The 16226-nt window shown below is 42.4% G+C and overlaps 1 pseudogene; it reads left to right on the top strand.

The window, feature by feature from the left end:
* The window catches only part of LOC114799691 (phosphatidylinositol 4-kinase alpha-like), a 29941-nt pseudogene extending 14273 nt beyond the window's left edge, over nt 1-15668 (top strand).
* Nucleotides 15669-16226: the final 558 nt, after the last annotated feature.

The following is a 16226-nucleotide window of genomic DNA, read 5'->3' as shown; positions in this document are numbered from 1 at the left end:
AGGCGGAGCTGAGTGACCTGCGTAGCACCATAATTAATCTGCTAGACCCCAACCCCGAGGCAGCCGCCCTCATCAACAAGCTGGACTTTGCAATGTCGACTTACCTGCTATCAGTCTACCGGCTGGAGTACATGAGGTCCGTGCTCCCCTTTGTCCTTATTTTTATTGTTTTACCCGTCTCTCACTCTTTCTCCCTCCACCTGTCTTATTTCATGGTCAACTGTTCATTATTCGGCCCTTTTTTCTTCTTTTCATCATGTCCTTCCAGGATGCTGCACTCCAACAATCCAGACCGTTTCCAGTTGATGTTTCGCTATTTTGAGGATAAAGCCATTCAGAAGGATAAGTCAGGTGAGGCCGTTCACCTCTGTGAAGTAACAGGGTGTGGTCACACACACTGAGAAACCGGCACAGCTGCATGAATAAACTTCATCCCTCACATTTACAACAATCAAATAGATCAACCACCACCACAACAACAACATTTACTTCTTATTTAGCCCACAATTGCACACTCAGACACTCAGGGTTAAGTGACTTGTTCAGTGACACAAGGGTAGCAAGTAGGGTTTGAACCTGGGACTTTGTGGTTGTCTGGTTCATAGGCCACTAGGCTGCTACCACCGCTCATCATTGGTGCTTGTATTCTAACTTATACTATCCCCCAGTGCCTTTTTTTATTAGATAGGTAAAAGCGATATTTTTTTCCCCCCATATGCAGGGATGATGCAGTGTGTGATCAGTGTCGGTGATAAGGTCTTTGATGTGTTCCTGCAAATGATGGCCGACAAGGTAAACAATTCACTTGCCCCCGAACATTAGTACACTGATAATGGAATCCTTCACGTATGGGGAATCTGAATAAGAACAGCTACTTTATGAGAAGACATTAATGATTGTGAGGTTGAGGGTGGGCTTAATCTACTTTAAATCTACTTTAACCTCTTTAAATCTCCAGTTGAAAAAGAATCATTCGCCAGGTTCCCATCTGTTCCAAGTAGCCAAAACTATTAAAGTTCTTTTAATACTAATAACCCTTTCAATGGTGTTCATTTGTATAATTTAAGTAAAAATTTATTAATGCTACACTGAATAATAGTAAAAGGTATTTTAAAAGGTGAATAAACATTATTTTTCATTTACCAGCCAAAGACAAAAGAGCATGAAGAGGAATTGGAAAGGCATGCGCAGTTCCTATTGGTCAACTTTAACCACACCCACAAAAGGATCCGCAGAGTCGCAGACAAGTACCTTTCTGGATTGGCTGAAACGTGAGTAGTTAATTCCTTATATGCTGCTGTCGTTGCAGTTTATGTTCGGCATCTTTAGCGTTGTGGTCGCTCCCCCCGCACCTTTCATTGCTGTTGTCCTTGATGAGTGGGCTAGTTGGGCGTCTGATGAACTGTGTCTAGCAGCAGAAGCATCACGGCCTGGAACTGTTGGTGTCTTTCTCCAGCTTCCCACACCTGCTGTGGAGCGGCCGGGTGCTGAAGACTATGCTCGACATTCTCCAGACTCTCTCTCTGTCTCTCAGCGCTGTGAGTTCAGTCGATGCGTGAGCGTCACCAGCTGGTGCTGATATAGATGATGACTTTTTTTTTTCCCCAACTTTAATTTACACTGTTAAAATATCACACATTTTACGTAAAAAAATAAAAAATTTAAAAAATTAATAATTAATTAACGTTTCTTGTTTTATATTATACCAATACTTACAAATGGCAAGATATTATACTGTTTATTATATTAAAGGATTAACCACTAAAATATCATATAATAACAGATATAAATATCATAAAACACTTCAAATAAAGATACTAATAAGTAACCTAATACAAAATTCTGAATTAAAAAAAACAAAACAACAACAACAATCCTTTTCCTGTGCTCAGGACATCCATAAGGACCAGCCATATTATGACATACCTGACACGCCTTACCGCGTCACTGTACCAGACACCTACGAGGCCAGAGAAGTAAGTGTACAATCATTCAATCGTGATTTTTTTTTTTTGTGCACACAAGAATATCTACGGCAATTTTCTTATAAGTTTACTATACAGTTGACTACTGACGTTTTTTGTAGAGTATAGTAAAGGACTTTGCTGCCCGATGTGGTGAGATTTTAAAGGAGGCGATGAAATGGGCTTCATCGGTCACCAAGTCTCACCTACAGGTGAGTTTTTATAAATACTGTTCTAGACTAGATGTGGTTCTGACCCTTTTTTGGGAAGGTCATTCCTCCTCACCTCCCCTGGTTTTTCGCAGGAATATCTGAATAAACATGAGAACTGGGTGTCAGGTTTGTCTCAGCACACTGGACTGGCCATGGCCACTGAGAGCATCCTCAACTTCGCCGGGTACAACCGGCAGAGCACAACACTGGGGGTGAGGAGCACAACACTCGAACACACCCGACCAGCCAGGCCACGTCCACACAACATTGAGTTTCACAAAAAAAAAAAAAATACTAAATATTTGTGACCACAGATTAAAGTTTTCAGAAATTTGCTGAAATTCTATTTTCAAAAATGTGGAATTCCACCCCCTTTTGTCTTGTGGTCGGGCTGTAAGGCTCTCTTTCAAAACACACTTATCGTTGTACTGTCATTAGATCATTGCAGACGTCATTGGACTGCAGATTAAGGTAAGAGTGAGGATGCAGTCTGACGGCACTGAAGTATAAATCAGATCATAAAATGGATTAAAAGAGGAAACTAATTTTAAGAAAAGCCAATTTAAACCTTTTAAGCTTATAAATTCCTAACTTGTTTACAATGTTTGATTACAGAAATTGGAAATGTGTCCTTAACGTCCTTTTACTGACATGCAGCAGGTAGTGATGTTTAATTGGACAAATCTGCCATATACCCTATAATACAGACTCGTGTCTTCATCTAGAAGAAGTAGAGTTAGAATGAAACATTAAAATAACGAGAAAAAAGAATACCTGATGCTTCTTTGGTCTGTTGCAGTGTGCTTTAGACGTTTCAACATATTCAGCATATTATGTCAAACACTAGATATTATTATATAATACGGCCTGTGTTCATGTGCTGCCCCATTAGTGACATATAAGCACAATATCGATAAATTGGTTCAGTGTTTGGTTACGACTCTCAGTGTTTCATTACGAAAGTAATGGATGATGATTAGTATACTTCCCAGATTCTAATTCAGACACCAGAAATATTATGTTTAGAAAAGAGTCCTGTTTCTGATAGCTGAAAATAGTATTTATTTTTGTAACTATGAGTAATATGATTATTATGAGTGATTCCCCTTTGCAAGAACACACTGTAATAGACTTTTGGAGATACTTATTAACTAACGTTGTCTAATCGTCACATTGTACTGTCGTAGTTGTTGCTCTTGGGTTGAGCTCATGCATGATTTTTTTTGTTTTTTTTTTATAACGTTTGTAGTCTGTGTGTGTCAGTGTGGATACGTGTCGCCATTTTGCCACTGCCTTCATTTGTGCTGTCTTTTCATACTGGACTCACCAAACATCCCACCTCATCCGCGGCTTCATGTCATGCTTACCTGTGTGCCTGTGTCTTACCTGGATGGTCATGCACATGCTTGCCTGGCTTTCTGTGTCCCTGCCCTGCTGGCTGGGTATCTGGTTGCCTTGGTTACTGGCTGTCCATCTGTCTTGTGCTCCGCACACCTCGCCCAGGCTGCTTTCCCTCAGGTTGGTCTGTAATCAGCTCGCTCTTCTCCCTCATCTGTCAACATAGGCATCAAGACTGGGAACCAAACACTTTTTGTCACTGGCCATTTCACCACTTGAGTTATTTAAAATAAAAATGTATGAAAAAAACACATGCTGTACAGCAATTAGACAGCGATTACTGGTAAAATCTCCATTTGGGTGACTTCAGAAACTCCACAGCAGGTCAAGTCAGTCACGTGGCTTAAATGAACCTTTTTTTTGTAATAGGAATTTGAATGTGGTGTTTATTTGAATGTTAGCTACATGTATGTTATCCTCGTGATTCGTTGTTCATCATCAAGTTACTGCCTTCCTAGTTTAGCTCTTCAGTAATCTGGGATAGTACGTGTGTAACGTGTGGGTGTCCATTGCGCTGCGTTTCTCCCAGAGCACCCAGTTGACCGACAGACCCTCCTGTGTGAAGAAGGACTACTCCAACTTCATGGCCTCTCTGAACCTGCGCAACCGCTATGCCGGAGAGGTACAGACAGCAGAGTCACGCTGTGTGTGTGTGTGTGTGTGGTTTTCTCACAGTGTTTTCTGTATGTGTGTGTGTGTGTGTGTGTGTGTGTGTGTGTGTGTGTGTGTGTGTGTGTGTGTGTGTCAGGTTGCAGGCATGCTGCAGTTTGCTCAGTTGACCAACAGTGAATCAGACCTCAGCCGCCTGATGGTGAAGCAGGTGACTGAAGTTCTGGAGAACAAAGACTCCGAGGCCTTCACACAAAGCATGTTCAAAATGACCGCCCTGCTCATCAGTGCCAAAGGTGACACACCTACACACACCCACGCACAGTGAGAAATAAATGTTGTAATAATACTATTATTATTACTATCGCATGTAACAGTAAAGAATGAAAGAATGAGTGAACACACTAGAGAATGAGAAGACATTATCATTTGTGAGGTTGAGGATGGGATTAGTGAATAGGGACACAAAATGTTTGACATAGGGACAGGAAATTTATGAATCAGACCTCATTTAGCATAGATTATTTTAGAGATTAATTTAGAAGTCTTAAAAGTAACCAAAATCTCTGTGTGCCTAGACTGTGACCCTCAGCTCCTGCATCAGCTGTGCTGGGCTCCTCTGAAGATGTTCACAGAGCATGGGATGGAAACTGCCATTGCCTGCTGGGAGTGGTTCCTGGCGGCTCGCAACGGAATTGAAGTGCCGGTAATGTGATGCACTGGACCCATTAAATATATTTATCTGTACGACCCGTCAAGTATTTATTATAGATCCTTCTAATTCAGCGTCCCTGTAAATAAGTGACTTCTTGTGGATATGGAAACTGCTGAGGGGCAGTGGTGGCCTAGCGGTTTAGGAAGTGGCCACGTAATCAGAAAGTTGCCGGTTCGAATCCCAATCCGCCAAGGTGCCACTGAGCAAAAGCACCGTCCCCACACACTGCTTCCCGGGCGCCTGTCATGGTGCCCACAAATTTCACTGTGTGCACCGTGTGCTGCGCTGCTGTGTATCACAATGACAATCACTTCACTTTCACTTTTTCATCGTGGATGTTACCCACAATGCATTGTTGTAAGATACACTTGCCTCATCTTTGGTGATCAACTAGAATGATTAGAATTTTGCCAGTTCTGAGGAAAAAGATCATGTTCGCTGTGGAAGCCTTGGTAAGATGGAATGGCTGATATTAAAATGTTGTTTTTTTTAAATGTGTGCGTGTGTTTTCTAGTTCATGCGTGAGATGGCGGGAGCCTGGCAAATGACTGTGGAGCTGAAGATGGGCTTGTTTTCAGAAGCCGAGTTTGAGGCAGACCCTCTCGCTGCCTCAGAAGAAAGCCAGCCAGTCCCCCGACCCCCTAATGTCACCCCACACTGCCTTTGGATACAGGTGAGTTTACCCACAAATTCATACATATCCAGAAATTTCTCCATATTCCCAATATTACTCCAGATTATTCATATGATCTGTTTTGTCTGTGTAGTTTCTTGTTCAAAGGTTTGAAATTGCCAAATACTGCAGTTCCGACCAGGTGGAGATATTTATTAGCATCCTCCAGCGGGCGCTGTGTCTTAGTGTCGGTGGGCCCAAGAGCAGCCTGAACCGCCACGTTGCCGCCATCGGGCCACGTTTCCGGTACGCCGACAGGAAGAGCTTTTCCCCACACGCGCATCTCGAAACCTGATCTGAAATCACTATGTGTTGACAGACTTCTGACCCTTGGCCTCACCCTCCTTCACGCTGATGTGGTGACCAATTCCACCATACGTAACGTCCTGAGAGAGAAAATCTACTCCACGGCGTTCGATTACTTCAGGTACTCAGACACAGATAGACACCCCACCCATCCATCAGACTTTCACAAAAATTTTATTTATTTCTTTTTTTAATTGGAATAAATACGATTTTCAGACAGTGTTATGCATCTAATTAATTACCTAAAATAGCGGATTTTGTAAACTGAAAATCAGGTTGAATTCAGTTTCGGATGGAAGTTAACACACCTCGCCTTCGTCCTTCTAGCGCCTCGCCGAAGTGTCCCTCACAGCCAGAGAAACGGCTGCGTGAAGACATCAGCACCCTGATCAAATTCTACGCCAGCCTGCTGTCCGATAAGAAATATCTGACGGCCAATCAGCTTGTCCCACCAGGTGAGGGCGTAAGAGAGTAAAAAAAGAGTGTAATGGACCATGGCAGCGATCGTCGTAACTACGGCGGTGTGCGTTTGCAGACCCTCAGGATGTGTCGGTCAACAGCCTGTCTGTCATGGCGGTGGCCGAATCCCGCAGCGGCCTCGACGCGACCTCCAGACAGCCGGCCACGCAGGGCTGGATCAACACGTACCCGCTGTCCAGCGGCCTGTCCACCTTGTCCAAAAAGTCCGGTAATGCCGCACAGTCCCAGCAAGCATTATTTTACAGAATTTTACTGGTCTGAAAATCTTAATTCCTTCTGTCTATTTAATCTCCCGGAAAAATGGGAGAGTTTCACTATTCTGGTACAAATCAAAGTAGAACATTTTGAAGACAAATAAAATAACATTTATAGATATGAATGTATCTGTGTCAAAGTTCTTTTATCCCATCTTGCAAAATGGAGGTAATGAAATGTACACTGGGAAATAAGAATAATTTATGCTTCAAGTTCCAGTGTTCTTTCATTTGAGGAGGGACGATGATGGAAACCAGGACCACTCTTAACGCTCATGGACTTTTCATAAAGAGACGATAATGCGTTTTTGTGTGTTGTGACTCAGGTCTGTCCAAGAAGAGCAACAGAGGTTCTCAGCTTCATAAATACTACATGAAGCGCCGAACGTTGCTGCTGGCCCTCATGGTAGGAAACTTTTGAACTGTTATTCTATATGATGTGCTCTTCTCTTTCTCTTTTTCTGTTGTGTTGTTTAAGAGTGTGAGCAATTTATAATGTATATAACCTAACAAACACGTCTATTATTCACACATCTAATATCTTACTGTTAACATTGATAACAGTCTTATTACATGATCCTGAGGTGTTCTTATTTTCTCATTGGTCTCTCTAGGCGAGCGAAATCGAGCGCTTGACCATCTGGTACAACCCGCTGTCCTCTCAGGAGCTGCTGATCGCTGCAGAGCAGTCGGTGGAGACCAGCATCGCCAACTGGAGGTCCAAGTACATCAGCCTGAGTGAGAAGCAGTGGAAGGACCACGTCAACCTGGCGTGGAGCATCGCGCCATACCTCGCCCTGCAGCTGCCCGCCAGGTGCGGAATATACGGAGTGAAATCTGCTCGTGAGGTTTTCGGAATTGCAGGAGCCTGAATAAAGTTCTTCCTGCTACGGTTTGGGAAGTGACATGCTTCCGCCCCGATGCAGGTTTAAGAACACTGAGGTGATTGCAGCTGAAGTGACCCGTCTGGTGAGGCTAGACCCCGGGGCGGTCCGTGACCTTCCTGAGGCAGTCAAGGTACGCGTCCCATCGGCCGTTCTCCTTGTGGGAGTAGATGCACATACGAATATGCACGGAAATGGAACGCTGTGTGGATACAGGAGATGGTTTGCAACAAAAGTAATTTTGTGAGTTTTATATATTAAGACGGGCACCATGAACCAAGCTTTAAACCACAAACTATTTTAATTTGGTTTAGTTTCAGTATTCAGTAATCTACTGGCAATCGGATGCTGCGATGTGTTTGGTGCTGTCATAATTGAATATGCATGTAATAATTAATAATTAAGCATTGCTTTCATTTGATGCATTTTGATTGGTTTGTACGCAAGCCAGCAGAAGCCTGGAACCTAGGGCAGCGTTCCCATGGGTCAGGGAATTTCCAGACAGAAATTTGATCATTTGGGTGCCAAGTCAGGAAATTATCGGGGAATTTTGTTAATAGCATAAAGTGCAGTGGCAAAAACCTCTATTTAAGCGTCTTTTGCGCTCCCGCTCTAAAAATGTCCAACATTCTAGAACGCAAACGTCTGTGCCATCTTTACACTTGCTAACTTACCAAACAAGCCAGGCAAGTGTCAGTTTTAATATACTGTACGAAGTGTGTTTAATGTAATGTAAAAAATGAAGAATTTTAGGATTGGCTCAGTCCAGGCGATGAAATATGCATGTAGAGGATGTGAAAGATGGAGTTGTGGTTTTGGTTTGTTCCATTCAACACACCAAGCTGCCGACATTCAACAGCAATGGTGTGAATGCAGTTTTAAATTCTATAACCCCATTTAAATGGCCTTTTCTGCTCAGCACCCAAACATTATATTGGATATTTGTTTTTGCGGGAGGTGATGGAAATTCTGCTTTTTGGACAGGTCATGCAGTCAGTTCCGTCCACACAAACTTTTTTTTTTTTTTTTCTGAGCCTGTAAAATTTCTATCCAATCCACACGGAGACAGCGTTTCTGGGGACCCAGAACGATTATTTTTCAAATCAGTTTCCAGAGTGAATTTCTCTTTTCCGTGTGGCAGAGCGGCTTTTTTATGAAAACACTGACGTACTAGTGTCACATAACTCATCAGGGGACACCCTAGGTGAGTCTCACAATATTAAACCAGCACTGAAGATACGGCGATCAGTCATTGAGTGGACATGAACACCGAGTCAACTCGACTCACCTCAGCCTTAAAAAAATGAGGGTACTCTCAGACCGAACGTGGCGTTTGCTGTGCTTCACGTTGCAATTCCTGTGGGCCTTAGAGTGGGAGCAGTCTTCTCACAGTCACTTGAAATCCTTTTGTTATCCTGTATGTAAGTTCGAAGAAAAGTTTGGATGACAGACTTCTTATGTGCTTGTTTCTGTGCTTACCCGCAGTTCCTTGTGACGTGGCACACTATTGACGCCGATTCGCCGGAGCTGAGCCACATACTGTGCTGGGCACCAGCCGACCCGCCAACGGGACTGTCGTACTTCTCCAGCATGTACCCTCCCCACCCCCTCACCGCCCAGTACGCCGTCAGAGTTCTGCGCTCCTTCCCACCGGTACCGGCACACAACACGATTCATTATTATACACTCACACAGAGAGAGACCTGCTGACAGTGGCGGGTTTCAACTTTATTTCCTGACTCTTCCTGTTTATAGCTTAATACAGCTCCCCTGTGCTGACATGCATTCAGTTTTTACTCATTCTTTTTAAGATGTTGATTTATTTGTTGCGTAAAAAAGCTGAATTATTTTAATAATTCGGCTGGCCCTTGTTTGGGCCAGTCGTGATTTTAGGTAAATAAATAAATAAGTAGATAGATAGATAAAACCGCTGCTGTTGCTGTCTTGCATAGTGACTGTACGTCATCTGACCTGTTCCAGTTCAGCCGACAGAATTGCGACAGTTGGCATGTAAAAGAGATGCCCCCCGTTTGTTATGGCTGAATTTTTACACACGTCATACACGACCCATAACCTTCACGCCATCATATCTTTACTAATTTGTGTCTGTGTGTCCAGAACAGCTGCTTTCTGTCTGTCTGGCTGCGAGGTTTGTCTTCATCAAGGTGCGCTGGGAAACTTATTTCAAGGTCATTCCTGATGTGTGCAGGGATCTTGAAATAAGGTTTTGACACGAAGGTGTTTGTAGTGGACCGTCTAGTCACTGGTCTTTATCACCCTGACAACAAACACACATGATTAATCCGGGAACGTTCTCTTGGCTGGGTGATACTCAACAGTGATGGATTCTCTGGACTGAAGATTGATGCTGAGTTTACATGTTAATAGTCAGAAGTTCCTTTATTTTCAGTAAAATTTAAGACCTTTTTCGTTTCGATAAAGAAGAAGCTGACTTTCAGACTTACCAAGTTAATTTATTGGACCTGATCAGTAACATGCAGACGCAGCGGACCTTTATTCCCAACCTTCAGCATATACAGTTGTGAGAACCCTTCAAATGATTTGGCTAATAAAGGATCCATTACTGGAACCCGAGTGCCGACAGGCTACTGGAGAGTTGCTCTATTGTAAAGAGCCCTCAAAACCACTCAATTCACACTCAAATCAGCTGAATTAGTTTTGAAGTGCTGTCATAAACGAGACTTCCTGCAGAAGACGAGTGCATACACTGACAAATCATTTTCCCAACCCTCGGCCGTCACGCTTTTCATCTGCACGGATGCTGCCGTCCTTCGGAAAAATATTAAATCTACAGCGTATGCACATGCAAGACTGGTCGTAAAATGTCAAAGGTTGATTACAAAATTATTTTTAACACTTTTTCTCACAACTCTACCTCATATACTACTGTTCAATAGATTGAAAAATGTCCTTGTTTTCCGTATGTAGAAGAAGAGACTAATGAACCAATAATGGGTGTTTGTAATGTTCATCTGGGCTGAAGAAGCTCTTTTTTTTTTCTACTTTAAGCTTCTAAAATATGTTATTTCAATAAGAAGAGAAATTTTTCTTCAGAAAACAAGGAGATGTCTTACGACCAACCTCGTGAACAGCAGTATCTCCTGAAAATGAATGATTATACCCTAATTATGTGTTCGAACATGAGTTAATTTTTTAAAATTATCAGAACTGTATGAACTATTCAGAGGAAATTAACCCTTGAGGATAAGAACTGATTGTAAATGCTCTTTTCTCCTCCTTTTACCAGGATGCCATTTTGTTCTACATCCCTCAGATTGTCCAGGCTCTCCGCTATGATAAGGTATTTCATTCCAGAACCATTTTATTCATTCACTGTTTCGTGATTTGTCAATGTTTTAATGTTAAAATTTGGTAGATTGTGTACAAAGCCAAAGCCTTTATTAGAATAAATGCGACCTGATGACTGTGTGCAGATGGGTTATGTGAGAGAGTACATACTGTGGGCAGCGCAGAAGTCCCAGCTCCTGGCTCACCAGTTCATCTGGAACATGAAGACCAACACGTTTTTGGACGAGGAGGGTCACCAGAAAGACCGTGAGCGGATAACATCACCCCATTCCCGTGGGATCCCATCTGACATTTGCAATTTATTCGAAATATTTTACACATTAAAATTGTGGCTGTCAGTCAGTTTAAACAAATTAATCACACATTTTGCAAATAAACAATTGCGATTAAATTAATGTGTGTGTGTGTGTGTGTGTGTGTGTGTGTGTGTGTGTGTGTGTAGCTGATATTGGAGAGCTGTTGGAGCAGCTAGTGGAGGAGATCATTGGCTCCCTCTCTGGCCCGGCTAAGGACTTCTACCAGCGCGAGTTTGACTTTTTCAACAAAATCACCAACGTCTCGGCCATCATAAAGTACAAACACCCGAGCACCGTGTTTAATACTCTAATCTGTATTTTATATGGGGGGAAAATTGCATTGCTGCACAAATCCCATATTTTCTTTTCTTTTCCCAGACCCATACCTAAAGGTGAAGAGAGAAAAAGGGCGTGTCTCCGAGCTCTGTCTGACATCAAAGTGCAGCCTGGTAGGACGACCTTCTGATTACTGGTTCTACAAAGTCATCAAGAGGGCCTACAGTATAATTAAATACATTACACACCCTCAACACTCCCAGTTCACACCATGGCCCTCAGGAAGACGCTACAGGAGTGTAAAATCTTTTTATATAAATTAAACAGTTAATCTGACCTCACAACCATGCTCATATTTTGCTCATAAGTCTATTACATGGTCCTAACACGTATCTATTTTTATTTTGTATATGATGATATACTTTTTAAATCTCAAAACGTTACTTCATAATATTATATTGAGGGGACGCCGTGAACCCAGAAGAACTAAACTTGATGCTTCCTGTCTGTCTTCCTGTCTGTTTCTACTCAGGCTGTTATCTGCCCAGTAACCCAGAGGCAATTGTCTTAGACATTGACTACAAATCCGGAACACCGATGCAGAGGTAAAGTGGACCCACCATCCACATAAGAAAGTATCTACACCCCTTAGCAGACCTGGTATTTGTGTGAGGGCCAAAACGTGGATGTGGCTGTGGCTCTGTTGCTTCACCATCACCATTTTTATATTGGTGTCTGTTTTTGCTCCCTTAGTGCAGCTAAAGCTCCTTACCTGGCAAAGTTCAAAGTGAAGCGCTGCAAAGTCAGTGAGCTGGAGAAAGAAGGTGCATATCGTGTAGATGTACTGGCTGCAATCGCTGCTTCCGTGTGCTGCTGATGGTTTTGAACTGCAAGCTCTCGTTTGCAGGGCTGCTGTGCAGGTCCGACTCTCTGGATGAAGACCGCGGGCAGGAGGAAGCCCAGAAGATCTGCTGGCAGGCGGCCATCTTTAAAGTTGGAGATGACTGCAGACAGGTAGCCACTTCTTATATTCTTATTGTGTCAATTTTTCACATTTTAAAAGTAAAACCATTAATAATCTTGATCTGCTTTCTAAATGTGTGGCTGTCCGTGTCATTGTTCCTGCTCTGTAGGACATGTTGGCCCTTCAGATCATTGGTCTCTTTAAGAACATCTTCCAGCTGGTGGGACTGGACCTGTTTGTCTTCCCCTACCGAGTGGTTGCCACTGCTCCTGGGGTAAGTCTCAGAGCTCGGCCTGTGGAGGAACGGAGCCATTTGGCCACACATCAGCTGCAACGGATAACAAACGCCTCAGTTGACGTTATTAATTGGAAATAATATGATTATATCATGTCAAGGTATGAGAACCATTATCATATCAAATGATATGCAAAATTCTAACTGCAAAATCCTCATAAAATAATCAGAAGTATTTAATAAATTACATAACACTGAACATGCAGATGCAGTTTTGAGGCTATTTCTGAAATTGAAAAAGTAATGTTCACTCTGTATAATGTCATATATCGGTTTAAAGAAATGTATTTTGCAACAATGAAATCAACTGGCAAAGATAGGAATGAATAGATGGTCTTTTTTTTTTTTTTTTTAATTATGTTCTATTGTGTTATCCAGTGTGGCGTCATTGAATGCATCCCAGATTGTAAGTCTCGTGACCAGTTGGGACGGCAGACGGACTTCGGGATGTACGACTACTTCCGCAACCAGTATGGGGATGAGTCTACGCTGGCCTTTCAGAAGGTCTGACTCTCTTGTAAATCGTCTCTGGTGTAACTTTAGTATCATTTATGTTTGATCATTTTTTTTTTTATTAATTTTGTAAGAGAACTCCCTCTGTTTTTCACGAACGTGCATGTTTCCCAGGCACGGTACAACTTCATCCGCAGCATGGCTGCCTACAGCCTCCTGCTGTTCCTGCTGCAGATTAAAGATCGACACAACGGCAACATCATGCTGGACAGCCAGGGACACCTCATACACATCGGTAAACACACAGCTGCACATGTTCTGAGCTGTAGGCCTTTGCTGCAGTACCTTTTTAAAAAGACATTATTGGTAATGTGTGTGTGTGTGTGTGTGTGTGTGTGTGTGCACATGTTCTGAGCTGTAGGCCTTTGCTGCAGTACCTTTTTAAAAAGACATTATTGGTAATGTGTGTGTGTGTGTGTGTGTGTGTGTGTGTGTGTATGTGTATGTGTGTGTCTTCAGACTTTGGCTTCATGTTCGATAGCTCTCCAGGTGGTAATCTGGGTTGGGAGCCAGATATCAAGCTGACTGATGAAATGGTCATGATTATGGGAGGAAAGATGGAGGCCACGCCCTTCAAGTGGTTTATGGAGATGTGCGTCCGTGGATACCTGGCTGTCCGGTAATTATAACGTCATGCGCTAATTTTGCTAATATTTTTTAGAAGAAGTGTCTCAGTATTTTTTTCTGCTGTAGGCCATACATGGATGCTGTGGTCTCCTTGGTAACGCTGATGCTGGACACTGGGCTGCCTTGTTTCCGTGGTCAGACAATCAGGCATCTGAAGTGAGTCACATGACTTCACCTACTAACAAGACAATAGGGATCAGAAGGGAAAGTATAAAGCCACGTATAATCCTCATGAAGTGGTATGTGTGTGAGATCATGATTATTTGTTGTGTGTGTGTGTGTGTTGCAGGCAGCGCTTTAACCCCAATGCAAGTGACAAAGAAGCAGCAGCGTTCATCATCAAAGTCATCCAGAACTGCTTCCTGAGTAGCAGGTCAGACACACACACACAAAAACTTTCATATACACAACCGTCGTCGCTAGTTTTTAAAGCGAGCATCTGATGCAAGTAAAAAAAAAGATTAATTAAAACAATTACCAATATTATGTTTTATTGTCTGCATTGAAAATTAAAGATGACAAAGTTTTTTCAGATTTATATTTGTATTTTCATCCCATTCGCTTGGTACCCAGTATTACATAACTATTAGCATGATTATCCAGTTATATATTCAATAAACTGTGTGATGTTCTGTATGTTCCTCTTTTTTTTTTTTTTTTTTTTTGATTATGACATCAATGACAATTGATGGACTATTATTAAATGTGACCCAAATCTCCCTCTGATTCTCAGGAGTAAGACCTACGACATGATCCAGTACTACCAGAACCAGATCCCATACTGATGACAGGGTTCATGTGTGTGTGTGTGTGTGTGTGTGTGTGTTGTTAGATGCTGACGGAATCAAAGGCAAAATTAGCCTTTCAATTATTAATACAAGAATATCAATAGATGTGATATTCTTCTAGGGTGCGAGTAAGTACACAATTACCTTTTGAAAGAGTCTGACCAAGTTAGTAGGTAGCAGCGGGTAAAGTTTCTGAGCCTTGTGCAATATTTCACCAACCTGAAATCTGACTTGAGTTGTCTTACGTACCTTCTAACCCAAGAAACAAGCAGAATAACTGCTCGTCTGGTTTGGGTGGGGTTTGGTTCTGCACTCTCTGTATCTCAGATCAGACAGATGTGTGGTGGCGTGCGTGCGTGTGTGTATGGGTATTAAATGTACAGTCTGCTGTAGATCTTTACTACAACCCTTCAGCTGGACATCCACACCTCTGCCCGGATCTCCACCCACACACCATGGAAAAAAGGGTGCAGAACGTCCTCGAGAGGGGCTCTTCAGAGAGGAGTCTTCAAACACAGACTGGTTCCTCGCACTGTGATTTTTATTCCACTCTGGAAAACACTACATTTTCATTCCCACACAAAGTGTCTGTCCTGAGCGTCAGCCACAGGTTGTGCCTTTTAAAGCCTGTTTACTCCAGTGCACCCGCATGGCCTCAACATTTTCATTTTTAAAGTCTATTTTACACTCACACACACATAGTAACTTGCACCGTGATTTTGGACAAAATGACTCCTGTGTTCCGAGCGAATGTATTTTAGCACAATTAATGGACTTGAAGCTTCTAAAATGTGTGGTAATGTTGCCAAACCATAAGAAGATTGTGCTTTTGTTTGATTCTTAAGAAATATAAATATATATTTATTAGTGTTGAACTGACCAATCAGATGATGTGCATTGTAATACTGTTATCCATTGGAAGTGTTTTTAGAGAAATAAGTGTGTGTGTGTGTGCGCATACGGACGGAGCTCATAGGAAAGTGACTGACTTTAATATATTGTTCTATATTCCTCACTCCAAATGTGTGTGATTTTCTGGGATGTTTTATCACTCAAACATCAATAAAATCTACAGTTTCTTGTGTTTTGAGGTTTTTTTTTCAATATTAATTCACCACACATTGCACAGAACGATTTAACTAATTGTGTGAAAGAATTTCACAACAAATAAGACTCCAAATGAGACATAGAAAACAACGTGGTTCTGTGTTGAGGCATGTTTGCAGGGCCTGGGGTCCTGGGAGCAGCATTTGTCCCATAATGCAGTGCGGCAGAGGCGTCAACATTAGGTCAGCAACCAAACCCCCTCACGCCAGCCATCTTGTGACATCGGCAAAATGTCTGTCTAACTTGGGAGGCGTGGCAACATCACGCCACGTGTAATGCAGAGAGAACGGTTCATCCAATGAAATTCTCCAGAGCCACTCTGTCTGGGTGACTGGTGCTGGAGTTTCAGCTGTCGTCCTCATCTACAAGGCTTTGTGTTTGCTGCAAAGTGTTAGATCGGACTCTGAACATCATGGTGTTCATAAAAAAAAAAAAAAAACTCCAATCCCCAACCCTGATTCTCTACTCATGTCTTTCAGAGTTAATAGGAGTAAAAAAGATGTCCTCTACAACACAGAACAGATGAAGCATGAAA

This window comes from Denticeps clupeoides, chromosome 11, assembly GCF_900700375.1.
Source record: "Denticeps clupeoides chromosome 11, fDenClu1.1, whole genome shotgun sequence".
Classification (NCBI taxonomy): Eukaryota; Metazoa; Chordata; class Actinopteri; order Clupeiformes; family Denticipitidae; genus Denticeps; species Denticeps clupeoides.
The sequence above is the reverse complement of the archived record's forward strand: the minus strand, read 5'-3'. Positions and strand labels throughout refer to the sequence as shown.